The sequence below is a fragment of the Staurois parvus genome, unplaced genomic scaffold (assembly GCF_062004578.1).
Source record: "Staurois parvus isolate SC_StPar_1 unplaced genomic scaffold, SC_StPar_1.0 ptg000159l, whole genome shotgun sequence".
In the NCBI taxonomy this organism is placed as follows: domain Eukaryota; kingdom Metazoa; phylum Chordata; class Amphibia; order Anura; family Ranidae; genus Staurois; species Staurois parvus.
Window position 1 is genome coordinate 4574636 of NW_028317955.1, and position 12429 is coordinate 4587064.

The window sequence follows — 12429 nt, forward strand, 5'->3', positions numbered from 1 at the left end:
TTTAAAACGGTCTATTAGTATTCTGAGTTTGAGCAGTCGCATTCCATCAGTGTGATTTTATTCTGAACAGGATAAAATGCGCGGCCCACACAAAAAAAGAAGTAGTTGGCCCCTGGACCTGCTGGGTCCTGTCACAGCTACATCCATTGCTCCCTCAGCACTATCTAAGTCCTGCAGCTAATGTGAATGCCAGGTCATTTAAAGCCTAACTCCAGCCAAAACTAATTTCATTTTATGTATAGTGGTGAAGAGTTAGAACCTCTTTCAGGTACTTATAGTTTTTATTGTTGATGAGAAGTGATGGGAAATCTCTCTAATCGAGACACAGGCAAAAACACATTTATCTAAAAATATATAAGTATCACCCCTATTTTAGTGAATACTAGCGGTGCATACACTTCATAATGCTATCATCAAACATCAATTATCACTCATATATTATGTATCATTCTTTGTCTTTACCATTATTTCAGATATTGCCTTTGTTAAAGCATAATCAAGAGGATATCCATTGATTAGTCCAGGAGGTTCCTCTAAGAATAGCCCACTCAATGACTGGTTACCAGGATAATTAAAAAACTACACTCCACCATATCATGAAAAGAGAAGAAAAATATCCGCTCCAATAGTATATTACCCAAGATAAATGGCTTTATTTGCTCCAAGTAATGCACTTACAAAATTAAAAACACCAACAAGCCCAAATGATATGTCTTTGTGACAAGCAGATGCCGCATGGTGCTCTCACCACCTCCGGAACTGTCGGACAGAACGCCGCCACATCACTTCCGGTTACGGGTCTACGTCACTTCCGGTCTGCCGCACTGTCATGTACTGACGCGTTTCGTCATATCCTGATTTACTCATAGGGGGACCCCTTGGGGAAACTTATACTGTCACAGAGATTGCAGCTGTCTAATTGGATGCTGCAAGTCTTGTGACCTCTGGCAGCCATCTTGGTGTGAGACTCAATAAATGAGGGTGCCCACGCTATTCAGGCATGCCTGGAGTGAGTGGTAGGTGAGGGACAGAGACTGGGCTTGTTAGTGGATAGTGCAGAGAGAGGTTCCTGTTTCAGTTCAGGGACCTTGCCTGGGTATAGTGGACATTCTTGTATCCAAATCAGTGAACTTGGCTCCCCTCAGCAACATATGTCACCTGAGTACTCTGCAAAGCACCACCCCACTAGCAGAAGCCTCCTCCAGTAAAGCAAGCTTAAAGTAGTTGTAAAGCTTTTTTTTCTAAAATAACAAACATGTTATACTTCCATGCACTGTGCAAAGGTATTATCTAATAACCAACCATGGATGGAGAAAAAGTCTCAATGGATGTCTCTAAGAGTGCATACAGTTCCTCATTAGTGTGCCTTCCTGCAAAGTACCTGCATGCCTAAACTTGAATGGCTTCATGATGTTTTTCTAAACCAATCCACCCCTCAAGATTGTTTACAGCATCTTCATAAAATATATTCTAATGCTTTCATAAAATGATGGACATTATAAAATGGATGCTTTCTTTTAAGATGGACAAGATGAAAAAAAGAACAAAAGAACAAATTGGCACTTGTTTGGAAAAAAATGTTTCATCCTAGCATAAGTCCTCATCAAAATGTTTAAGTCCTCCATGCATATATCGCCTTTTTGAAAATCAATATGTGCATAGCTTAAAGCCTGTTATTAAATGTACCATCTGTGGTCTTATCCTAGCCAATAAGCATTTCACCCATGCACAGGTATTCCATGCATTCCTACACAAGCAGCCCCATTCATCTCACAGCCGCTACTCCCAATTTGACATCCATGTGAGTGCAGAAGCATGTCCCCGAATGCAGACAGTGTGCGGGTGTACATGTGGGTGTATGCTTAAAGTGTTACTAAACCCACAACAGTAATATCAGTCTGTATATGCCGAAAGCACGCTTGTTATACTCACTGTGGAACCTAAGGGGTTAATCCTCTGCATTGTGTAAAAAGATCCTGTTTTCTCTGCCCCTCCTCTTGTTCAAAGGCCCACCTGATAAGACAAACTGAACCCATAACCACATGCACATGCTCGGTTTACTGTGTATTGCTAGAGAGGTTTTTTTTTTCTTGGGAGAGTGCATGTGATCAGCACAGGGCCAATCAGCACTGTCCACAGAGGGTCAGGGGTTCTGCATCCTCCTAGAGCCGAAAGAAAACTTCCCCTACAGGCATTAACCAGTGCTCTGCTGAAGTCACAAGTTATATTTACTAAAATAATTGCACTTCCATGTTCTGTGTACTGTGAGAGACCAGATAGAGTGAATTTAGAGTCCTGGGTTTAGTAACACTTTAAGTACACCCATGTGAATGAGGCCTAATACAGACCCCTGCTGCTTAGTTCAGCTATGGATAAAAAAAAAAAAAGTGTAAGTGACTATGGACTTCCTGTGTGGCAGCTCTGAATGGCCTAGAAATATTACATTGAGGGAGTCACATGCTCCTCTGGAAGAATCAGGTATTATCTCTTGCACTTGACATTGAATGGAGAGTGCAGGGAAACAAAGGAAACTATATGTTGTTGGGGAGCAAAAGGACTTGGAAGCAGTCATGACACCACTATCATAGTATATACAGTACATGTGTGAAAAAATCCTTGTTCACTTCAAGATACAAACAAAAATGGTTCAATAAAGAGCATGTATCACATTTACAGTTGTGCGGAGTCGTATGAAAGAAGCAGGTTAGTGGCATGACTTCCATTAAGTCTCAACTTTCTTTACAAAAGCAATAAGGAAATCCAAACAACCAGAGAGAAAAAAGAGAGAGTGAGAAAGAAAAAGAAGAGTAGAAGAAAAAATAGAGGAGAAGGGAGAGAGGAGAGGTCAAAAGAAAAGAAGGGAAAGTAGGGCAAAAAAGATGGGGAGAGATGGGGTAGGGAGGAGGTGTCCTAGATAATCACCCAAGCTACCAAAAAGGAAGGTGAAAGAAACGAGGGCTAAGACTCTAGTCCTCCTTCCAAAATCATTTCGTATTCCTGAGAACAAGTATGCTCCTGAACTTCTCTTTTCTTTTCAGAGTAGCTGTGATGTTTTTCATTTTATTTAATACAAATCTGTTGTTTTGCTCTGAATGTGCAAAGCTCATGTTTGCTTTAAGAGGTAATTTCACATTAATTAATGTATTATAAAAAGAAGTGCCTATTAAACATTTCATATTGACTGTGTTGAATGTGGTGCTTTCTTAATAGAACACAGATATTTCTTTGGCATGACACTTTCAATAAATTCTTCCCCCGAATTGTGTTAGTGGTTTCTTCATTCTCCATAATGAATAACATATGAAAATGTATAAGACCAAGTTATTGTCACTGGCAAATTAAACTGTCCTATATATTTTAATCATTTTGAAAAAGCTGTTTCTCCCCTTGGGGTATTAATATTTACATAATTGTAATTTATTGCTTAAAATACTTGCCCATGCAAAAGAAAATCATCAAAGTATTTCAGTTCATTAAATCACTGATTTATCTATGGCTCTCACTGGCTGTAGGAATGTAGAATGTACGGTATAGTAAGATGATGTCGACAGACAGTGCTGGAAACTGTCAGCACTATTCAGAAAACCAGCATGCTTAGACTTACAGATAAGCCCACATGGGCCAAAATGTGGGGCATAAAATGTTCTGTTTTTTATTTCCGGATGACTTTTGTAAGTGTTCAGAATCAAAAGAAAAACTTGTGAATAGTCACATATGGAATATATTGTAAATTTAGGGGTAGGGTTAGGAGGAGTATAGAGATAGCATTGTATAGTAGTTGTGTCACAGAGGATCACCACAAAGGCTTTTGTTATGGGCTTTTGTTTTCATCAGAGTTGCTTCTCTCCCTATAAAAGTCAACTGGAATGCAAAAGCAGCTTAAAACAGGTTGATGCAGTGTAGCAGTACCCCCGTAGGAGTCTGCAGTATTAAAGGTCCCTTGAGTCTTTTCCTGGGTTACCCCGTAGCCAGTCACACAGTCACTCCTTTGGCTCAATGAACAGTCTAGGGTTATGTTTTTCTGATGATTTATTGTCAAACTTGAACTTGGATAGGAATAGGGTAACTGTGGGATATTCCAGTAACTTTTAGTAGCAATTTGAGGACACTAAACATTTTTCTTTAGGTCACTGTTCTTGCTGGAGAGGAAGCTGTACCTGAGAATACATAGTACAGGAATCTCCCTGCCTGTCAGGACTTGGGTCTGAACTTGTAACCTCTGCTCTGTTTGGTGATGTCTCTTCTTGCTGAGTAACCTGGAATGCCAGACAGCTCCCTGGAAAATTCCTTGAATGATCCTGCCTTGAATCTTGTTTGTAATGAACTTTGAACCCTTTGCTCCTCCTATGAACTTCCTATTAAAGCCATGCCTTTGCACTTCCTGTTTGCCAGATTATTGTGCTCTCTCCAGCCAAAATATTGTTCATAGAATGGGGGGGGGGGGAGCTGGGGCCGTTGCCCCGGGTGCAACAGTTAGAAGGGCTCAGAAATTAATCCAGAGGAGCCACTCATAGTGCCCCAGGCTGGTGTCTGTGATGGTTCCATCACATTTCTCTCCTGTTACCTCCTTATCTCTGGGGTATGTCACATGTGGAGCTGCCGTCCCTCCCCCGCACACACCAGTGCACCTGCGCACACCTGAGATCCCAGCAGCGGACAAGGTCATTCACTGGACGATGGGGATCGCCACTTGCTGCAGCTGAAGTCAGCCCAAAGCCCTGATCATCACCTGCTAGCATGGAGCCCAGGGTGGAGTTGTTGGTGTGTCCCATCTGCAGGAGTGTACCAGAGGAGGAGAGGGAATGACTGTTCAGGGGCTGGAAGACGTGCTGTGCCTGGTGGGGCCTTCTCTCCAAATCCATCACAGACCAACCTGAAGTGCGACAACCGGAGTCTGAAGGAGCAGGTGGACAAACTCAGCCACTAAGTGGAACCGTTGAAGGACTGAGCGGGGGTGGACAGACCAGGTACTCCAGCCATGCACTGCTTGCTGTGTCCGGCATGGTGGCTCAGATCAGTTCAATGAGGGGGCAAAACCAGGGGCAGACTGACAACTCATGGGGCCCCCGGACAATAGGGGATCATGGGTCCCCTGTGTCCTTGCCCAAACTCAAAAAAGCCTATGACAAAGGTACCAGGGGCATCTCATGGGGCCCCCTACTGACCCCGGGCCCTAGGGCAGTGCCCGAGTTTCCAAATGGTCAGTCCGCCTCTGGGCAACACACATCACGGAGGTGTATAGAGGGGCACTACCCATCATATGGGGTATAGAGGGGACACTACCTATCATAGCGGGTATAGAGGGGGCACTACCCATCATAGGGGGTATAAAGGAGGCACCACCGATCATAGGGAGGTATAGAGGGGCACTACCCATCATAGGGGGCACTACCTATCACAGACAGTATAGAAAGAGTGCTGTCCCTCACCCTTCCTTCCAAGTGTCTGTGGCTGGGAGCGGGTGCACAGTGTGCCGATCCTGTTACTCAGTGTCTCACTCATACAAATCATGTGAGTGAGATATTGAGAGACAGGATTCAGAGTGAACAGTGTAGGGTGCTGAAGAGGCCCATGATTTTTGCTGCCTCCTTGTGATATAGCCAATCCCGGCTGTGCCTGCGCCTGCGCCTGCATTCTGACCCATACTCACTCCCTGATGTGGACACACAAACACACACACATAGCTGTGCTGGACAAAGGTGTGCAGGGGACACACAGTAGAGGCTGCAAAATTGGTGAGTCCACTGTCCAAACTCCCCCCCCCCCCCCCCACACACACACATCTTGACAATTGCATATGAATTGCAGGGATTGCTTTGCACGGATTGCTTTTCAGAGGCATTTGACAGGCAGTGAGAAGGTGATATGTCGTGTCCTTACCACCTGTTTTAACCCTCTAAATGCTGCATCACTCCCACCACATTCACGTGCATTGCACACGATTGTGGGAATGTTGCAGCGCAGACCCTTTTATTTGAATAGGTTGCATTTGGTGAGCAGTAGTGCCTGCCAAATGCAACTGTTCCACAGGTTAGACCAGATCCTCCACCTCGAATGAGCCCATGTCATCGACCAGAGTGACTTGATTGTATACCTATCCTGGTAGTTGGTGGGAGTTTCTCTACTGCAATAGCTACTGGTCTCTGAGCCTGACCCCTGACCGTGACACTGCACTTACTTTATTCATTCTATGGATCTGTGCTTCCTCCAATTTTCCTATTGCTTCTTGCCCATTACCCCTCTAGTCATCAGGGGGGCAGGTCTGACCACCCCCACACAGAGACCCAGTGCAGAACAAAACATGACAAGTCAGTAATGGGGAAAGAATCAGGCAATACTGGTGACCAGTTCTTTATCCTATGCATGCCATTTTTTGGGCACAGCTTCTTCCACAGTGTAGATCCTTTTCAATAGGAGGGAAAGGATGGAATACACCAGATTTCTGCATAGTTTCACTATAATACACTCAAAGGACACTATTAGGTCCACCTTGCTAGTGCCAAGAAAATATTCCCCCACACTCTTACACCACCACCACCAGTCTGAACTGTTGATACAAGGCAGGATGGATCCATGCAAGGGGCGGACTGACCATTTGGAAATGCCCGAGGGCCCGGGGTCAGTAGGGGGCCCCATGAGATGCAATGGTACCTTTTTCATAGGCTCTTTGAGTTTGGGCAAGGACACAGGGGCCCCATGATCCCCTATTGCCCGGGGGCCCCATGAGTTGTCAGTCCACCCCTGATCCATGCTTTCATGTTGTTTATGTCAAATACTGACCCTACTATCTGAATTTCGCAGCAACCAGTCTGCCCATTCTCCTCTGACCTCTGACATCAACAAGGTGTTTTCATTCACAAAACTGCCACTCACTGGATATTTTCTCTCTTTCGGACCATTCTCTGTAAACCCTAGAGATGGTTGTGCATGAAAATCCCAGTAGATCATCAGTTTTTTAAATACTCAGACCAGCTCATCTGGCACCAACAACCATGCCATGTTCAAAGTCACTTAAATCCCCTTTCTTCCCCATTCTAATGCTCAGTTTGAACTTCAGCAAGTCATCTTCACCACATCTACATGCCTAAATGCATTGAGCTGCTGCCATGTGATTGGATGATTACTAACACCAATTTGTGCTACCAAGCAATTGAACAGCTGTAGCTAATAAATTGGCTGTGAGTATATATATATATATATATATATATTTTTTTTTTTTTTTTTTCACTGAGGATCGCAGAAAAAAAAAAGTCAGTCATTTAGCTGTTTCCAAAATGTTAATTGGTCAGGGCACCCTACCAAGTGCAAGCCCAAACAAATCCATGGTAATCCTATAGCTGCACTTAAAATTCAAATGTAGCTGTTTGCAGAAAAAAAAAACAGAAGTCTGCACAAAAACATAATAATAGGGTAGAATGACTGGGAATCCATTTCTTCCTGCTGTTTTCAAATAACATTTTGCCTAGAGGTGTGTTAAAAGTCTTCTCCTACAATGTGATGTCTTACTGGGGTACTTATGAAATGACTTCCTATCTCGCTTAGCCTCTCCGTCAATATGAAATATTAATTAGGCTGAAGGGAAATCACCTGTTGGTAGCCAAAAAAGAAATATCTGTTTCCTTCCATCCACCTGCTTTAATACAGACAAGATTTTTTTTTTTCTCTGCCATCCCATTGCAAAGATTTTGTTGCTATGGTTACAAGGGGCCGAAGCTGTGAAGCAAATTGAATGATCCTGGATTTAAGTAACAGAATAATAGATGAACACTGTATTTGGGCGGAACGCAGGGTTTAATGTTAATGATTATGTATGCCATGCAGACAGCAGATATCCATTTTCAGGGAGCTCTCTCCTTTTCTCAGACACATGGTCTGCTTCTTCGGCTTTCTAGGAAGATACATCAGGAATGCAAATGACTCTAATTGTTTTAATATATCTAAATAGGGATTGTTATTTTTTTAAGCAGGTTATCACAGACAGCAGAATGTGCCTTTATCAGATGTCTTAAGTACTGAACATTAGATTTGTGATATGGTAATGCTTATGGGTTTAGCGAGCCCTCCTGGAGCGTGGGCGTAGGTGCTAATTGCAATTTTTTGTATCTTTCATTTAGAAAACTTATTAAAAGAGAAATATGATATGTCAGAATTTGTATGCATAATTATCTCATGGAGTTATAGGATTTAATCAATATCTTCACTTCTTTTTCATTCATCCTAATTCATTAAAGAACTCCAAAATCCTTCAGAAAGAAAATAAGTTTGCAACTGAATATTTTCTTAATTTATTTGAATAAAAATGGCTCCATCCTGTAGAGGACAGCAAATGAAGGCATTGTAAGGGGCAGTACTGTGATCTCTTATAGAGGTAATAAATACACGTAACACCTATAGTTATACATTACTTACCATGTATGCAATTCCATTAAAACACACATCTGCTGCTAGGCCCACTTTAAATGTGTTTCCAAGGTTTAGTAGTCCAACCATTTGTAAATTCATTTACATTCCACTTATCCAAGTGTGAATTGCAGGATTGCAAAGCTGACAAGGTCTTCACAATCTTCCTTTTCCTTGGCTAAGAAGGAAATTGTCTCTGTCTCCATATTTGCTCTGCCCATTATTAGTACATACAGTATTTTGTGATTACCACTGTGATGTACAGAGGGGCATGGGGGGGAGGGTGTCATAAAATAATCAGCTATGCCAGTTACACGAAGTCTGCGGTGATTGGCGGACGAAACGCGTCAACGTATTGACGTCACTACGCTCGGCGTCTTCACAGGGTGCGGCGCCCACGAGGCGGGAAGGAACGGTGGTGTCACAGCTCCCTGTTAGGTAGGCCCAAAGACCCTCTGAGAACTACCAGTGGGCTACTATCACAGCAGTTCGCAAACGGCAATCCCTCAGGGAAACATATCTTCCACCGGTGGCAAGTTATTTAAAAGCTTACGGCTGTTGAGATTTACAGAGCCTACATGGCGTTAATAGGGCATGATTCATGGGCCTAATTTACCCTGTATACTCGGGGAATTTTTTTGGAATTCCTCTCAGGAGGAGAATCTACATATATATATATATATACGCTATCCTACTCAGGTATATTTTGCTGTGACATAGCCACATCCTTATAAAACTGCAAATAACCTTCTCAAATTGAGCAATTTTTGGAAACCCTTTATTGGGTATATTAAACTCAGGTATCTACGGCCTGCTATATGCTATATACACATTATATGTGCTTGAAATCCACGCATCGTGTATACCTGGTCCCTCACCCCCATATGCATCTGTGAAAAAGCATCAAGGACCTGATCTTAGTTCAAGTCGACAAGAGTCTTCTTGATCCTCATTGATGGTAATATATCCACATTTTTATATATGTTTTGTTTTCGGGGTACCTGATGCCTAAGATCTACACTTTTAACTTTTTCTATATATATCCTCAGAATCATTTGGTACTGTGGACCTTGTTCCATTTGGGGTGGCTATCCAGGAAGTCCCTACACTTGAGAGGCGGGTATGATAGTTTCACCTTTGAGAAGGTAACAGCAGTATCCATTGACTATTGTGGAGGGAGGTCTGGTTAATTTTGGATGTGATTTGGTCTCCATATTGCTAGATACATACCATGTATTTTTGTGTTCCAGCTTGTACATTCCAGGAGGTCCCTGATATACACTGGGAACACACCCACTGAATACACGGCTCACACAAATATTAAGCAGGAAACCTACGGAAATCCAGGATAATTATTTCATCATTACACCACTCTGCCTTATATGGTGCTCTGTTGGCTAAGATGACCCTAAATTGAAGACGCTAAGTGTTTTTTAACATGATTTTATTTTTTTCATATGTACACCGTGCTCATGTTTAACCTCCCTATGATCTATGTGATCAAATAAAGTATTGTTTAATTCATTTGAATTCACACTACTCCGCGTGGATTACTTAGAAACCTTCTTTTTCTAGATAGGTGTGTTCTCGTCACACTATCATATTGTTTAGTATGCCAGTTACACCACTGCTATGTATACTTCTTACTACTGTCTAGACCAGCCTTTCTTAAACAGGGTGCCCAGGCACCCTGGGGTGCCTTGAGATTTCTTCAGGGGTGCCTTGGCAAAATGTCTAAAAACTGCCCAAAACTTGTATACAAGCCAGCATCCTAGTTTGACCCTTCCCTGCCCCTCTCCATCAGTGCTGGGGTCACATTAGCTCAGTGATGGGGAAAACCTGAGGGGGAAGAGAAACATTGGAATACTAGTCAGTACCAGTGTGCAAAAGTGTGTTTGCTGTGGAAGAATAAATCGACTAACGTTGGGTGTGCTACATGTATGGATATTGCTCCATTATATAAAACTAGTAGAATAGTTTTTCACATTTTAGAATGGGGTGCCATTTTAAAATAATGGATAGTCACGAGGCACCCTTTAAAATTATGGACAATCTCGAGGCACCTCATTCTAAAATGGGGTGCCTCCAGATTCTCCATAATTTTAAAGGGTACACGGGACTGTCCATAATCTTAAAGGGTGCCTTGATTGAAAAAGGGTTGAGAAACATTGGTCTAGACCTGAACAAGCGCTAATAAATCAGGCATATTATTTTGCACGGGACAATTTCAATACCTCGTTTTTCATATATTGTATTCTTTCACCATTTCTGTACTGTGCAGAATAATTGTTCACTTGGTAATGTCACCCTGTTTACATGTTACTGCAAATGCTTTGCATTTTTACATGTGTGTTTTTGCAGCGTTTTGTGGGGTTTTTTTCAGGGTTTTTTTTTTGTTAAAGTGGACATTTTTTTGTATAGAATAATTAGCTGAGCAGGAAGAAAAAGCAAAACACGGTTAAAACGAGGCAAAACCCCACACCCCTTTTAAATTAATGCCCCACCCCATTAAATTACATTCTCCGCCTACAATTGACAGGCAAAAAGGTGTCCCTGAAACTTTTTTAGAAATGTTGGCAACTATGTAAAATTAAAGTGTTTTTTTTTTTTTTTTGTCTTTTTTTAAAGTAGACTTGTAATGCAAAGTGAATAGACTGTCCTATGGGATAAGCTACAGTGAGTTGGAAAAAAAGTCCTTCATAAAGAAAGGGCCAGGAACTGAAGGCGCAGCAAAAGTATAGGACCTGCATGACTGAGTTGGCTGGGAAGGCTAGGGACAGATGTGATGATAGGTAAATTTAAAAGGGGACGGTAAGACTTACCTTATTGGTGGTCGAGAGGGTGGGTCCGGGTGCAGTTGGGAGTGGCAGATGTGGCTTAGTGGAAGGGAGGAGTTCCTTGAGGTCAATTTAAAAGGGGATGGTAAGACTTACCTTATTGGTGGAAGAGAGGGTGGGTCCGGGTGCGGATGGGAGTGGTAGATGTGGCTTGGTGGAAGGGAGGAGTTCCTTGAGGATCAGTGGGAGCTTGGTCTGAGGAGAAACTTGCTTCCCGCCCTCCCGTTTTTTGTTTGCCGTCATCATGGATTCGGTGGTTCCCATCATTTGGTATGGGAGCTGGGGTCCTGTGGGGTTCGGTTTTATTTTCCCCGATGACCAGTTCATATGTTGTGGGTGCGAGTTTTTAGGTGGAGCTGGGTTTTTGTTGTCATAGCAGGGGGCAGGGGTCTCAGGTTTGTGTAGGCCAGTATGGTGCAAAATAGTATGTGGAGTGCAATGGGTAGGACCCATCTCGGTATGGGTATACCCAGGGGCGGACTGACCATTTGGAAACTCGGGCACTGCCCAAGGGCCCGGGGTCAGTAGGGGGTCCCATGAGATACCCCTGGTACCATTTTCATAGGCTTTTTTTAGTTTGGCCAAGGACACAGGGGCCCCATGGTCTCCTATTGCCGGGGGCCCCATGAGTTGTCAGTCCGCCCATGGGTATACCTTACCTTACCGGTACCGCCCAGTGAGGACATCGTGGTGACGAAACGTGTAGGGCGTGGTCTGTCGGATGCTGACGTCAGGACGCTCCCTGCTATTGTCGGGAGACAGCTAAACGAACGGAGCTGCGGTTCTTTTCCCTGCCTATGCGATTGATGCTGGTGTCAGCTAGACACCTTATTTGTGAGTGGTTTTTACACTTTTTAATAAATAGATGTTGTAAAGACATGCTGCACAATTACATTTTTCTTTATTTTTGAATGCGGTCCCGATATACGTGGAGCTGTGGTGATTGCCCACTCATGGAACAGTGGCTGCAGAGTATTCCTCCTCATTTCCTGCCTATACTATAGAAGGGTGTCTATCAGCTGGAATTTAATACTGCAGAATATCACATCTAAAGTCTGGAGGTTGCTGTTTTCTTCGCTCCCAGAGCAAAAGCGCTAAGGCTGGTCTATAATTTGATCAGCACTTAGCTCTGGTGAGTGCATTCGATTGATTTGGTGGTGGATTGCTCACTGTGTTATATATTTGTCACATG

At 43.1% G+C, this 12429-nt stretch overlaps 1 long non-coding RNA gene across 1 annotated transcript; it reads left to right on the forward strand.

Annotated features, from left to right (window-relative positions):
• Positions 1-9206: 9206 nt before the first annotated feature.
• On the forward strand, positions 9207-9880 carry LOC149463158 (uncharacterized). The gene is made up of 3 exons (XR_016312517.1): positions 9207-9358; positions 9450-9545; positions 9651-9880. It is a non-coding gene; the product is annotated as an uncharacterized LOC149463158 (long non-coding RNA).
• The last annotated feature ends 2549 nt before the right edge of the window (positions 9881-12429 follow it).